The following is a 13,708-nucleotide window of genomic DNA, read 5'->3' on the forward strand; positions in this document are numbered from 1 at the left end:
CCTTCCGAGGACATTAGCGTGGAGTGGTTTATTGATTCCGCAAACTGTCACCAAGCCGGCAGCACGGGAGGGGGTCTGGGGTAAGGAAGCTTTGGTGGAGAAGAGGCAGTGAAGGCCCCTAGGTGCCAGCTGCTGCCCAGGATGAGTCCCCGGCCCTGGGGAAGTGCTGGGGGCGCAGGCGTCCACAGGAGAGGGAGAGCTGGGGAGGGTCTGGTCCCACCGCGCCGGGTCGGCCTCCCTGTGTGTGTGTGTTTCCAGTGCCTGGTGAGCTGGGACCGAGGGGACTGGTTCCCTTCTCCTCCTCCGGAACATCTGGGGCTGCATCAGACGCAAAGATCTGGTAAAGAAAATTGTTATGGAAATATGTAACCGTGAGACATTATCAAAGGCATCTTTCAAGTCCCCTTTCTGCCCCATCTGGGCAGAGGGGACTAGAAATGAGAAAACCCAGCGGCGCCCACAAGACCATCAAAGTGGCTGAAATCCAGGCCGATCTGCAGGTTCAAGGACGCCTAAGCAGACCCCTGCCCCAGCCCAGAAGACCGCAAACCCACCGTTCAGAAGCCAAGTCGCTGGCACCGTCAGAGCCGGCTCTGCAGCAAACAAGCACAAAGCTTCCCCAGATGCCCCTTGCACAGGGGAAACCTGAGAAGCCAGCCCCTGGGGAGGTGCCTGGCTGCTCCAGCCTCTCCACCCCAGCCCCAGTGGGGGTTCTGGCTCTTTGTCTCTTCCTCCCTCTGCTTCTTTCTGTGCCTGCCCTGTCTCCTTCCACCTATCTGTCTTCCTCTACTTCCAGCTCACCACATTCCTCTTTCCAGCAACATTCCATCTCCATCTCTCTCTCTCTCTCTCTCTGTGTGTGTCTCTCTCCACACTCTCGCCTTTTTCTCTCTACTGTACTGTTTCCCTCTCCCATTCTTTCGCCAGGCTGCGTGAATTCCCACCCCTTCTGCGTTTTCGGTACTGTTTCCTTTACATTGCATTTTATCTCTCTCTCAGCAGTAACCCTTTCTCCCTGGCCTCTCTTAATTTTTCGGCCCTTCTCCTGCTATGAATTTCCTGAAATGTCAGACTGTGCACACGACAAGAGGGTCCTCTCTGACTAGTTTAATGACCAACGTGGATCCTCGGTATCTCTCCCAGATGTCCAAACCGCCAAGCAGATCACCAAGGGGCCTTCCTCCCATCGTCCATCACTACGAACTGTCCATCGCCATCACATCACTGTGCCAGGGCAGCCAGCACGCACACTCGCACGCACATGGACATGTGGTTTTACCTAGGAGCAGGGTCTACGCACTTGGAAATTTATGTGCAGAGGAGAGGAATGCCACAGTGCATAAAACTGATCCGTGCCGAGAAGCTCCACGATTTACAGTTATTTTTTTATGTGGGGAGAGAGAGAGACTCTATCATTGTACTATAATACAGCTCCCTGCATTTATTCCCGAGATGCGAAGGTTCATCTCCATTCAGATTTCTCCAAGCCATAGCCTAGAAGGCTGTTTGATTGCAGATTTAGGATTTTCAAAGAGCTCCGGTCGCACGTCTCAAAGGCAACTGAGCAGAGTTCATTCTGTTCTGCAAAAGTCATCCGGGACCGCGCGGTGTTAGGTGAACAATCGTTTCGGAAAGACAAAGAGAAACACGCGCGCGTTTACCGAAGGCCGGAACGGAGAAAGGACGGCGGAAAACGAAAGCACGCCGCCGGGCCCCACGCGGTGCGGGTGTGCGCCCGCGCTCACCACTGCGCGTGGTGAGAAGGGGTGCGGGGGAGCTGGCACTCGTGGCGGGTGCGCAGCGGGTCCCGCACGCCGCGCTCCCGGACCGCGGGTCTCCTGGGCTGCAGCCTTCGGCTGGGCTCCTTGCAGGCCCGGCCGCGCGACGGTGCCCTGCGGTCAACCCGCCAGACCCCGGCGATCGAGCACTCGGCGTGCGCCCGGGTCCCAGGCCTCGGCTCCGGCTGCAGAGAACGCACCGGGCGGCCATGGGCTCGACTCCTGGCGACGCGGGAAGAAACCAAGTGTCTGTTCCCTTTGATCTGATTTTATAGAGACTGAAAGTTGACATTCAACTTTGAATGCTTTTTATCTAGTTCAGTCTCCCTCTTAATCTCATTTGGGGAGAGGACTCGGATGCCAGCGCGGCGAACCAACCCCTACGGGCTGGCGAGGGTGCGCGAGAGGGACGCGAGCATGGGGCACCGCGATCGGGTCGCCAGCGGCGCGAGAACACGGGGCGCCGCGGGCACAGCCACACTTGGGTCCCGCGCGCCGCACGTTCCTCTCTTTCCCCGCCACGCGCAGGGGCTTCTCCCCGCTCAGACAGCGCAGGACGCCAGCGCAAAGTGGCGGCGAGACGGCGAAACACGGCCGGGGAGGCTCAGGGCACCGAGCCGCTGGGGAGCTACCAGCGGCCGCCGCCGCCGCCGCCGCCGCGCCTCCGCCCGCCCTCCGCCGCCCGCGCACCCACGCCGGCGCTCAATTACTTTCAGGTGTGGGCAGCGAAATAAACTAAAGCTTCCGGGTCGGGAAGCGATGGGGGAGCGGGGGGCAATTCCTTATAGCAGAGTTCGAATCCAAGCAGAGGGGCTTCCAGAGAGTCCCCTGCGCCTTGGACGGAGAGCGGGAAGGAGGGGACGCCGCCTGGGGTGACGCTGCCCTTGGCCGGGTGGGGAGACCCCCGACGGGCTTTCTCTAGGCTTGGGCATATCAGAACCGAATCCACTATTGCAGGCGGTTCCCCGTTCCTTGCTCCCGCTGGGCACCGGCAAGCCCTGGCCGGCCGCCTCCTCTGTGCCTTTCCTTTGTCTCTGGCACCCGCTGCGCAAGCTTCTCCGCATCGGAGATGTCCAAACCCGGTTTTGCAACGCTCCGGGGAGACTCCAGCTATCTCTGGGACTTTGACACGAATTATTTCGCGATATGTTAGAGATCCCTGACTGGGCAGGCGAGGCGGCGGAGGATGTCCCACAAACCATCCCGGGGTGGTAGACCCCCTTGGAGGTGAGGAAGCCGGCTTCACAAAGGTGGGGACTCGGGGAAGACTGAGCTCAGGACAAGCTAATCAATTTCCCGGGAGCGCAGGGGCGTGGTTTGCTACGGTTTGGGGCTGGCGACACGGACTCTGTCCCAGCTGGGCTTCCTCCCTTGCTCTCTGCCAGCCACCTCCATCCAGGTCTCCAGAGGAGGGTGGGAATGAGTTTCTCTCTTCCCACCCACACTTAAAATCCTTGCTTAAGGCCAGGCATACAGTGGAAAAGCAAACCGGCCCCTCCCATTGCAAAGAAATATACGCCTCTGCAGAATTTCTGGACCCATGTCCTATTTAGGCTGACACACACACGCTGTCATGGTCTCGGAGGGCCCCTCACTCCTCCTCAAGCCCCTGAGGATCTGGGGAGGGGGCCTTCTCTGGGCTCAGCCAGGGAAAGCCAAGAGGTGACCAGATGGCCGCGATGCAGGGTGCTTCGCTCCCACTGCCTCAGACAAGAACCCCCATGCTCCCCACACAGAGAGCAAATCTGCCCCCATGAAAGGGCCGCTGTGTTGGTGGAACACTGATGCAATATTGCAAACACGCTGGGCTCTGCGAGAGCGGAAGCAGGGCCAGGTCTTCCCCGGAGGCCTCCAAGGCCAGTGGGCGACACTAATCCTGACGGCTCAGTGGACTGAGGGAGGGATTGTTGACCAAAACATCCACACAGAGCACTGAGCAAGGCTGTGGTGCCCACAGTTGGTAGTCACAGCCAGAACATCTGGAGCAATGGGGAAGCCAGTGCCAGCCGGGACACCAGGACCCATCTGCACGGGCTTGGGACCGCCCAGCAAGGGACCTGGTCGCCTCCAAGTCCACTTCCCAGAGCTGAACTTCACAGCAAATGGTTGCACAATTTGGGCCCTGGCGACCCTACTGATCTAAACAGCTTATTAACAAATGGAAAATGTATAAACACATAATTGCCTCTGTGAAAAAAATTTATTAAATCCTCCCATTTATTTGCAACATAAATAGCTGAGACCATATGGATAAGAGGAAAAGTGGCTCTGTCCTAATTAGCCGTGTGCCCTGGGCAAAAGTCCCCTCTCCAGGCCCCACGCCTTTCTCCCCTGTGAAGATGGCACACCCCATCAGACACACTCAAACTCTAGCTTTGAAAGCCCTCGTTAGGAAGAAGCTTGGGGGCCCCACCCCATGAGGCTCTGGCTAAGTAGCCCTGGAGCAGGGCTCGATAATTTGCCTGAAGAACAAGTTCCCGGATGCTGCTGCTGTGGGCCTGAGAAACGTGGCCTGAGAAACTAGATGATGTTTGAGTTCCCATCCAGAGCTGACCTTCCGTCCTACCCCATCCCCAACCCCCACTCATCTATCCCCCTGAATCCACTCCCTTCCCCCAACCCCAGAGGGTTTGGAACCCTTAATGTTTCCACACCAACCTTGTCTCTTTGTCATCGACACAGAAAACACCCTTTCAGCTGGCCAGCAGGCTGGTCACTCTGTCCGCTGCAGGGTTCCTGCCCTCTCAGCACACATCCTGCAATTTGAGTGACACCCCCCCCCCCACCACCAACCGCGAATCCTGTCACTGCAGCTAATGCTGGTTTTCTATTGTAGCAAGCAGGGCTGGGCCTGATCCGAGCGAAATCCTGGGCAGGCCTCCTGTGTAGACGGCCGCCTTCAGAGGGGCTGGCAACAGCCCAGCGTGCGTCTCTGGACCCCTTGATGTGACCCAGTGCCTGCCAGACACTTGCCCCCACACACGCTCACACATGTGTGCACACACCCGCTCACATGCACACGCACATGCTCACATGCACACACCCTTCCCCACACACAGAGCCCCCAGGCAGGAGAACTGGTTTCACTTTGATGTACCTCTCGCCGCACATTTGTTTCAGCTCCTCTCCTGGAGCCACGGTCTTATTTATCTTCTTGGCATGGGTTCTTAGGATACTTCCATTCAGGCAGCAGCAAAATCACTCCACTCCACTGTTGTATGAAGTTTATCATGCAGCAAAATATCCGGTCTCTTTGTCCGATGGATCTGGTGTGAATGTGCCTACAGAGCTGCCTTTCCCCCAGACATCCCGGGGCCGGGTGTGAGCACACCCTCCCCTGCGAGCACCCTGCGAGCCCCAGGGCCTGCCTACCTCTTGCTGCAAGGGGCGCCCCACAAAGCAGGGCTTTGAAGCGTTTCCCCCCCAAGTCTAGACAGAGATACACAGCTCCTGCACGTGCGCATGCTACCTTCATGCCCCACCACCGAGCGCCCCCCTCCCACGCAGGCCTGGCTTCCTTTATTCTACACCCTCTCCCTAATTGGCCTGGCCTGGCCTGGCGCCTGTCCCAAAGGCAGGAGCTGCTTCTAAAACCACTGTCATCTCCAGCCCATACATAGTTTGGGACCTTCCTGGAGAGGGCCAGCTTCCCCGTCTGCAGCAGGGGGGCTCAGGCGCGCTCCACCTCTTTAGAGGGACCAGGTGTTGCATCATCTACACAGGGAGACCCAAAACAGCCAGAGGCCTGGTCTGCACTTCCCCTCTCCCCATCCTGCGTCCCGCCTGTTTCCCAGGGAACCTACCAATCCCAGCGGCTGGATGGCACTGATCACAGGGGCCCTGAGGCTGGGGGGTCTACGAGGAGCCCTCCTTCCTCTGCCCTCTTAAGGAGATCCCCAATTCCAGAGAGCAGCTGGGCTTCTGCAAAGTCAAATGCCATGACTGTGCACGCCAGCCTGAGGGACCCCCTCCTGCGTGGAACTCCACTGCAGGAAATGCCCCCTGGAAGACACTTTTCCTATGTCCTGTCTCCAGAGAGCCGGGCTCCCTCCTGCTGGTGCCAGACACAGGGTCTCTGGGGCCCTTCTCAGGGCTGCTCATTGCCTGTACACCCCGGCCTTGCCCCCTGCCTGACAACAAATCCCACTAATACCACTGATCTGCAGCCACACTCCCAGGCATGCCTTTGTCACCTCATGCCTGGATCAATCACAAGGACCTGATGCGTGTGTAACCTTCTCCTAGGCCCACTCACTACCGTGGGTAAGTTACATACTCTTGATTCACCTTTGTTTTCCCATCTGTAAAATGGAAGCATGGTATCTCCCTTGTAAAGTTAGACTACAGAAGGTAACATACTTAAAGGGCCTGTCCCATAGTAGGTACTCAGCAGATGTTAAGTACCCTATTCACACTGCTAGTCTGCACAGGCTTCCAAAATTGTCTTCCCAAAGCTCAGCTCGCATTCTCTTGCTAAATAACAACAGCAGTAATAATACTAGCACTTCCCAAGCACCCATGATGGGCCCGGCCCTGCTCCAAGTGCTTCTCAATGTTCTTCAAGTCCACATTGCCTGAAAGAAAGCAGGCGCCACGCCTGCCTCTCGCTCTTCCTGCCCAGCTCTGCTATCCCTTCTCAGAACCTCTGAGGGAGGCACCCGGCTCCTTGGGCCCAACATAGTCTGTCCACTTCACCAGCAGTTAGCAATGCCCTCCTCTCCAGCTGCCCACATGCTGGCGGCAGCCCAGAGCCCTCCGAGGACTCTCTGTGTGCAGGGATGGGGCGGGGGGTAGTGGCTGATGGCCTCCATCCTGATGGCTGTGTTGCTGGGAGCGCAGGGCTTGGGCAGACACACCCGTGATCACCTGTGCTTTCCGGCGGCACCTGGGAGCACACCAGCCCCTTCCCACAGGTCCATGCTTCAGCAAGGGCAGCCCACTGCACACGTATCAAACACAATTTGTATTTCTGGGTCGTTTCTCGGAGATACAACTCTTTTCTCCCAAGAAACAGGAAGGCCCCAGCCAGCTTCCGGACGGATGTGTGTTTCCAGCCCCTTCGCTCTGCCCAGTCTGCCCCACTGGGATCCTGAGACCAAGGCAGTGTGCCACACTGGAGAGGGGACAAGCCAATCTACAAAGCCACCCTCCGTTCCTCATTTAGGAAGAGCGTGGCCCTTGGCCAACTTACTTAACTTCTCTGCATTCTGTATTCTCACTGTTGAGTAGAAGAAATGGTAGATTTTCCTGAGAGCATCATATAAAACGTAAAAATATAGGCTGGCACTGTGACATAGTAAGGTAGTAAGCCTCTACCTGCTGTCCCGGCATCCCATATGGGTGCTGGTTTGAATCCCGGCTGCTCCACTTCTGATCCAGCTCTCTGTTATGGTCTGGGAAAGCAGTGGAAGATGGCCCAAGCACTTGGGCTCCTGCATCTGTTTGGGAGACCCGGAAGAAGCTCCTGACTCCCAGTTTTGGATTGGCACAGCTCCCGCTGTTGTGGACATCTGGGGGAGTGAACCAGTGATGGAAGACTTCACTCTCTCCCTCCCTCCCTCTGTCTGTATCTCTTCCTCTCAAATAAATAAATAAATCTTTTTTAAAAAATGTAAACACACAGACTGTCCAGTTCACCCCTAATTCATGCTGGGCACACAGCATCTCCATGGGTTCAAGGTCGAAGGCCCAGCATCCCTTTGCTAGGCCGACAGCAGGCACTCGGGCATTCTAGCGTGCTTCTGATGCCTTAGGAATGTGTCTGCTTCCTTCTTCTAACTGTGTGAACCACGGGACCCCCATGCAGCCCAGAGGCCAGCTCTCGGTACTGGGGGAGCCCCTGAGTCGTGAGCTTACTACGACAGCTGAAGACTCAAGGTCGACGGAAAACCTCAGGACAAGAGGTGTGATACCCACTGCCCAGGGGGCTCTGACACTGGCCTGCCCGACACCCCATCTCACCCCAGCAGTGAGCCACCCTAGCATTGAGCACCAGGGACCAGGCACTGGGGGCTTCACCCCAGCAGCTCCTGGCAGTGGTGGAAGACAGGCAGTCTGTGGGAGCCAGCATTCTAAGATGACCCCCAAGGAGGGGCACCTGAATCAGAGTGCACTTGTCTAACCAGTAGACGGCGGCAGGAGTCAAGGCGCATTTTGAGTTCCCAGGCCAGGGCATAAACAGCATTGCAGCTTCCACCTTGGTCTCCTGGCCCCTCAGCTGTGGGGGAAAGCCTGCCGCAAGGTGGTCAGGACGCTGGATAAGCCACGAGAGGCCGCATGGAGAGTAACTTAGTCCTGCTATCGACAACCAGCACCAACTGCCAAGCTCATGAGCAAGCTACACGCGGAAGCAAGTCCTCTAGTCACCAGTGAAGCATTCTGAACATTCCAGTGTCTGACCTGGGGTCCCAGGAGACCCTGAGCCGGACCACTCAGCCAAGACGGTCCTGAATCCCTGACCCACAAGAACTGACTGCTATTTCAGGTTTCTGAGTGATGTGTTAGGCGACATCTGACCTCAGTTGTAAAACAAACAGGAACATGAACAGCGCCTTGGGATTCAATGAGACGGTCTTTGCCTGGCACTCAGGTGAGTGATCTGCGAGTAGTGGCCGCTCCATTATTATTGTCGCCCATCACTGCAGGCTCCAGGAGAAACAGGGTGGAGGCCCCTCACTCTCTTCTCTCCTGGCTCCTTGCAAAGTTCAGACTGCTCTTCCCCCGTGGCACCCACATCGCTTCCAGCAGGGCAGGGGCAGGCCCTGAGCTGGAGCAGACACCTCTGCGGCCTGGCGAGGAGCTCCTTCCAGGACTTTGGGGTGCACCCTGCACACAGCAGCCAGGGTGTTTGGTGGTGCAGGTTGGCCTTGCCCGTGAAGGGCCCCAAATGGGATCATTACATACTTATTAGCCCTACAAAATAACAGATCTGGAATCTGCACTCTGGAACCAATGGATTTCCTGCTGAAATGAGTTCAAGGGGTGCCCTGGCCAGCACTCCCTGTGAAAGCCAAAACACAGCTACCAAATGCCTCCCAGTCTACCCCAACCGGCCATCACGAGGCGCTCCACCCAACCCCACCTCCTGGCTCCCGGCAAGCGCAAGCCCTTAGCGCTGCTGCAGTTTCGTGTTGTCTCTGTGTCAGCCTTGCAGGCATGGGTCTCAGGTGCCCACGTAGAGCAAGGCTCTTCTTCCTCCTCATCTCTGACTGGCGGCCCCAGTGCTGAGAGCCCTGTTCAGCACACGCCACTAGCGACACCTCTGGGGCCATCCCTCCTGCTCCCCAGAGTCTTGATGTTTCTGTGGATGCCCCCATCCCAACCCAAACTCTCCTTGTTCCCCAGGAAGCAATACTCCACAGATCCAACTTCTTCACACTGGGCTTCCTCCTTCGCAGCCTTAGGCTGGTCTCTGGATCACCGTCTCTCTCTCTGACCCCCATCCACCGATGGCACCCCCAGTAACCACATTCAGCTTTCCAGATCCACCTCGGAACATCCATGACAGGTGCCGCCAGCTGTCCCTGTGGCCAGGACTAGTGCTCTTCCCACAGCCCCTGCGGCGCCCAGTGCACTGTCAGGGACCACGCCCGTCACTTTGTGTCTCTCCCGCTGGTGTGCAATAGTGCTGTCTCAGGCTCAATCCGCGCCGTCTAGCACATGGCCAGGACCACGTAAATGCTCAGCGAATACATGAACGTGCAAACTTCATGAGTAAAAGTGTTAACGTGGCCAAGAGACCCGAATCAGCCCCCTTGTGTCTCACACCAAGAATGAGTTGACCAAGCTCCTCCACGAAACCAGTCTTCCATGGCGCCAGCACTCGCTACAGAACCCACGTACCTCTGCACAGGAGCAGCAAGTCAGCTAGGAGGACACTGCCCCGTCGCACGCAGCTCCGCCTCCCTGTTCCCTTCCTGCCCCCCCCCCCCCGAGGAGAAGCCGGGCAGTGAGGTACAGGGGAGGATGCAGGCTGGAGAAACATCCACATACAGAGGGGCCCGTGCATCTCAGGCAGACAGCACTGCAGGCTCAGTCCTCCCAGTTCTCCAGTGGAGAAACTGAGGCACGGAGAGGTGGGGTGCCTTTCCCAAGGAAACAGAGCAAACCATCTATGGGGGGGCAGCTCCCTAATGTTCAGAAATCTCACCCCAAAGCACAGACGTCAGCCTGAGTTGTCAGAAGCACAGCCAGGGATTCTGGGTATTCGCCACACAGAGCGCACCCCCACCCCCTTCTTTCTTCTTCGTTTTTTTTAAATATCATGGGTGAGGAGGAAGCACCGGATCTGAAGGTTTATTTACCATCCCTCTGCCTGACCTTCCAGGAAGAATGTCACTAATGAGAAACAATCCACTCGGACTCTCCAACCCGGATTTGTCATTGGGACCAATTTAGGACTCCAGTGTCTAAACAGGACAAGGGTAATACCCACCACCTCCCCTTCAAAGAAGAAGAAGAAAAGAGCAACTCAAGTTTTCCTGTCTGGAAGGAAGTTTTGTGTGTGTCAATCAAATCTCGGAGCCGAGGTTACAGTCGTCCTGCAGTTCCCACCCCTGCTCCAGCTGCACTGGGGAAGGAGGCAGGCGCCCTCCCTCGGGTGGTGTGGGCTGAGGGGTAGGAGCCTGCGAACGGCAAGGCTGTCCTCAGCGCTGCCTTCTCTCTCCTTAAAGAATGAACCTTTCAGGCAGACCAGAAGCCAGGAACTCTGTCTTCAGGATCAGATCCTGTCTTGTGTCATGTGCAGGGGGCAGATCTCTTCCACGTGGGTGACACACTGCCATCCCAGCCACCGTGCAGGTGGGGACCTCGTCTGTCCTGCTCTCCGATCTGGCCCTGGTGCCGGCTGTCACTAGCAGGCCCTCCCAGTATGAGAACGCACCAATCAGCCAGTGTCAGACAACCCACGAGGATCAGGTCCACTGATCAGCGAGCTTTTCTCAGTAGAGAGAGAGGCTCTGTTCATCAAAAGCCACTCTCGTGACAAGATCTAGAATTCTGCGACGCACACCCTCAGCTCATCTCTCCCTCTCGGGACGCCATCCGGGTAACACATGCCATTGTGATTCCACTGGTTGTTACACAGAAGGAGGGGGGACTCGCATCGGGCAGCGCTGCTCCTAAAACCTCGAAGGTGTGAGATGCTCTGTTTCACCTGGGCTCAGCTTAGCAGACTCCACGCTCTAGCTGCCGGCCCCGCCACCACGGCGGAGCACTGCGAGTCTCAGCTATGCCCCTGCTCCCAGCATGGCTGGAACACAGCAGCAGCATGGCTCCATCGCAGACTGGCTCTGTCCTCAATCCACTCTGACTTCCACAAGCGCCTTCCAGGAAGAAGCCCCCTCCCCGCCCCACCCCACCCCCCCAGAAGGCAAAAGGACGGTGTGCAGGGAATGATTTCATCTTCATTCCCTTCGCTGAAGGAGGTCTAAGAAGGAGCCACGCGGGGCAGGGGACCACAGATCCGAGCATCAGTTCTGGTCCTGCCACAGACTGGCCACGTCCACCCTGAACAACCAGCACCAGCTCACTCGGTACAACGGGGCTGGTAACTGTGCCCACCTCATGGTGTCATTGTGAGATTCCACACATCAATGTGTGTCGCGTCCACGCCACAGCGCAGGGCACATGGGGAGTATTGGAGAAGCTGCTGCTTGTGCCTGATACTCCACAGCCTCCCAGCCCTCCTAAGAGAATGCTTCGTCACTCTGAAGCTGTTTCTGTGTTTTCTGTGCACCTGCTCCATCAAACTCGCCCACCCCACATCGCATGTGGCTGAAGATACTGGTTTCCACAAGGGGCTTAGAAGGGGAGCAGGAAAGACCCCTCCCCGTGTCTTGTCTTGCCCAGTCCTGAGAGAAAACCCTGGCAGGAGGGGCGCCTCCCCTTACTCACCCAACTTGCACATCACCTGGGACTGCTGGTGTCTCCAGTTCAGCTGGCAACGCTGTCTCGGCACAGGAAACGCCCCTGTCCAGTGAGTACAAGGATGTCCAGAGAAAGTTCTGGGTTCGGGAAGGAGTGGGGTCCCTCGGTCTCTCAGCTCAGTTCCAGCCTGAGGCCCCCTTCTGTCACTGCCTCAGTGACAGAACCCGGAAATCTGGGCCGCAGTGTCTGGAGAGCAGCTTTGCCACCATCACGTCTTCGGCGAACGCAGTGCATCAGAACGCGACTGCTTCTCAAAGCCCCCTGGCCGTGCGTGCGTGGGTGCGTGTGTGCGTGTGTGTATGTGCGTGTGTGTGTGTGTGTGTGTGATCTTGCTGAGGTTCAGAAAGTTTATTGCCTGAGGCAGAAAACGAAGGAATCTGGGCCGCCTTGCTTTAGTTCTTGGTGACATTTGTCCTGCGACTTCTTTGCATCACCCCTCAAAGCTGTCTGACAACTTTGTTGAACAGCTGTCCTTTCTAGAAAGTCAGCAACATCCAGCTCAACAGGCTACCGAAGACCCCGGGGAAAGGTGATCAGTACAAGTTGACTGCCCAGAGCTGGGATCGACTGGATCCCAGAGAATGGCTCTCCCTGGGGAGAGCAGAGGGCCAGCCTGATTTGGATCGGAGCCTCCCTCTTGGCTGGCCGAGCAGCCCCAGGTGCTGCCATCTCTCGGCCGCAGGCTGCTGGGGGCCCTCAGGGCCACAGTGCCTCCAACGTGGTGCTTAAACCAATAAGGCTTCAGAGCAGTCACGGTATGCTTAATAACGGCTTAATGACTCCTTGTGAGATGCAAGGCTTCTGGTTCCTGTTTGGCCTTGATTTACAGCCCAACTTGGGCTGAGGACAGCCAAGAAACCCCCTCTAAGCCTCTAGCGGAAGAGGGAGGTGTTCACACCAGGCCTCTCGGATTCCTTTAAAAATCGAGAATTCCAATGAAATAAAAACGATACTCGACTCCCCCACCCTTCTTGCTGGTCTCTGGGGGCACGGAAAATAAACATGGTTTCACCCAGACCCAAGGGCTCCTGAACCCAAGGCCAGACAGCAGGTCCTGGGGCCCTGTGCTGTTTCCTCTCAGATCTTGGTTAGGGTGGCCATTGTTACCTTCTTTTTAAAAAAAAAAAATAATTCTAAGCTTTTGCCCTAAACCTATTGTGCTTTTGGCTGGGAAGACCCAGCTCTTAGGAAAGGCAATCCTACCCTCACTCCCCGACAATGGCGCCTGCAGCAGCACTACCCTGACGCCCATCCACCTGCACACAGCCTCTCTCCACTGAGACCCCAGGTGCTAGGATCATCTGCCTGCCGCCAGGCTCGGGCACTCCTTGCCTGCTGCTTGGGGAACACCTGTCCCACAGGGCTGCCTCTGCCGGAGCCTGCACAGCCCTGCCACTCGCCTTCAGCCTCTCACCTCCAATACACAGAGAGGCCATGAGAGCTCCGTGAGATGACACTAAGCGACTGGTTCGCCACCCCACTGCTAATTAACGACAGTGCCCCTCTGAACTCCCCAGCCCATTTCCAGCTCAGAGCTGCTTCCACACCAACAGGCCCAGTGACGAGTCTGCTCAGCGTGGAGGGACAAGGTTCTGCGGGGCCAGCGTGCTGTCCAGCTCCCAGCACAGACAGCAAGGTAAAGTCGCAGGCCAAGCCCTGCCTGCCCCGGGGCCCTCGTCCCAGGCTGACGTCAGGACAAGAGGCCTGGGTTTGTTGGGGGAGGGGGTCTGCGCCCATGATGCCTCCCCCCCTCCAGCAGCAAGAGCCACTGGGCTGGTATCACGACCAAGGAGCGAGCGACTCACCCGCACGGGCAGACAAAAAGGACTCTACCCGGGAGAGGAAATCGCTTTCTCCTCCTCCTTCTCCTCCGCTCGAACCGCCTGGGACCCGCGGGGCGCGGGGCGCGGGGCTCGGGGTGAATCGGGGTTCCCGGGCTCCGAGGGGTTAACCCGCGCGGGGCGCACGTGACGTGAATGGTTCCAGCATTAAGTCAGAGGCGC

The 13,708-nt window shown here is 57.3% G+C and overlaps 1 long non-coding RNA gene across 2 annotated transcripts; it reads right to left on the bottom strand.

Annotated features, from left to right (window-relative positions):
- Positions 1 to 200: 200 nt before the first annotated feature.
- Positions 201 to 13,641, bottom strand: LOC127493576 (uncharacterized). Of its 2 annotated transcripts, none has more exons than XR_007923942.2 (3): positions 13,511 to 13,641; positions 11,673 to 11,747; positions 201 to 337 (listed from the first exon to the last, which is right to left on the bottom strand). It is a non-coding gene; the product is annotated as an uncharacterized lncRNA (long non-coding RNA). The 2 variants fall into 2 exon arrangements; XR_007923943.2 differs by having other exon boundaries at positions 207 to 337; positions 11,689 to 11,747.
- Between the last annotated feature and the right edge of the window lie 67 nt (positions 13,642 to 13,708).

This window comes from Oryctolagus cuniculus, chromosome 7 (genome assembly GCF_964237555.1).
Source record: "Oryctolagus cuniculus chromosome 7, mOryCun1.1, whole genome shotgun sequence".
Taxonomy (NCBI): Eukaryota; Metazoa; Chordata; class Mammalia; order Lagomorpha; family Leporidae; genus Oryctolagus; species Oryctolagus cuniculus.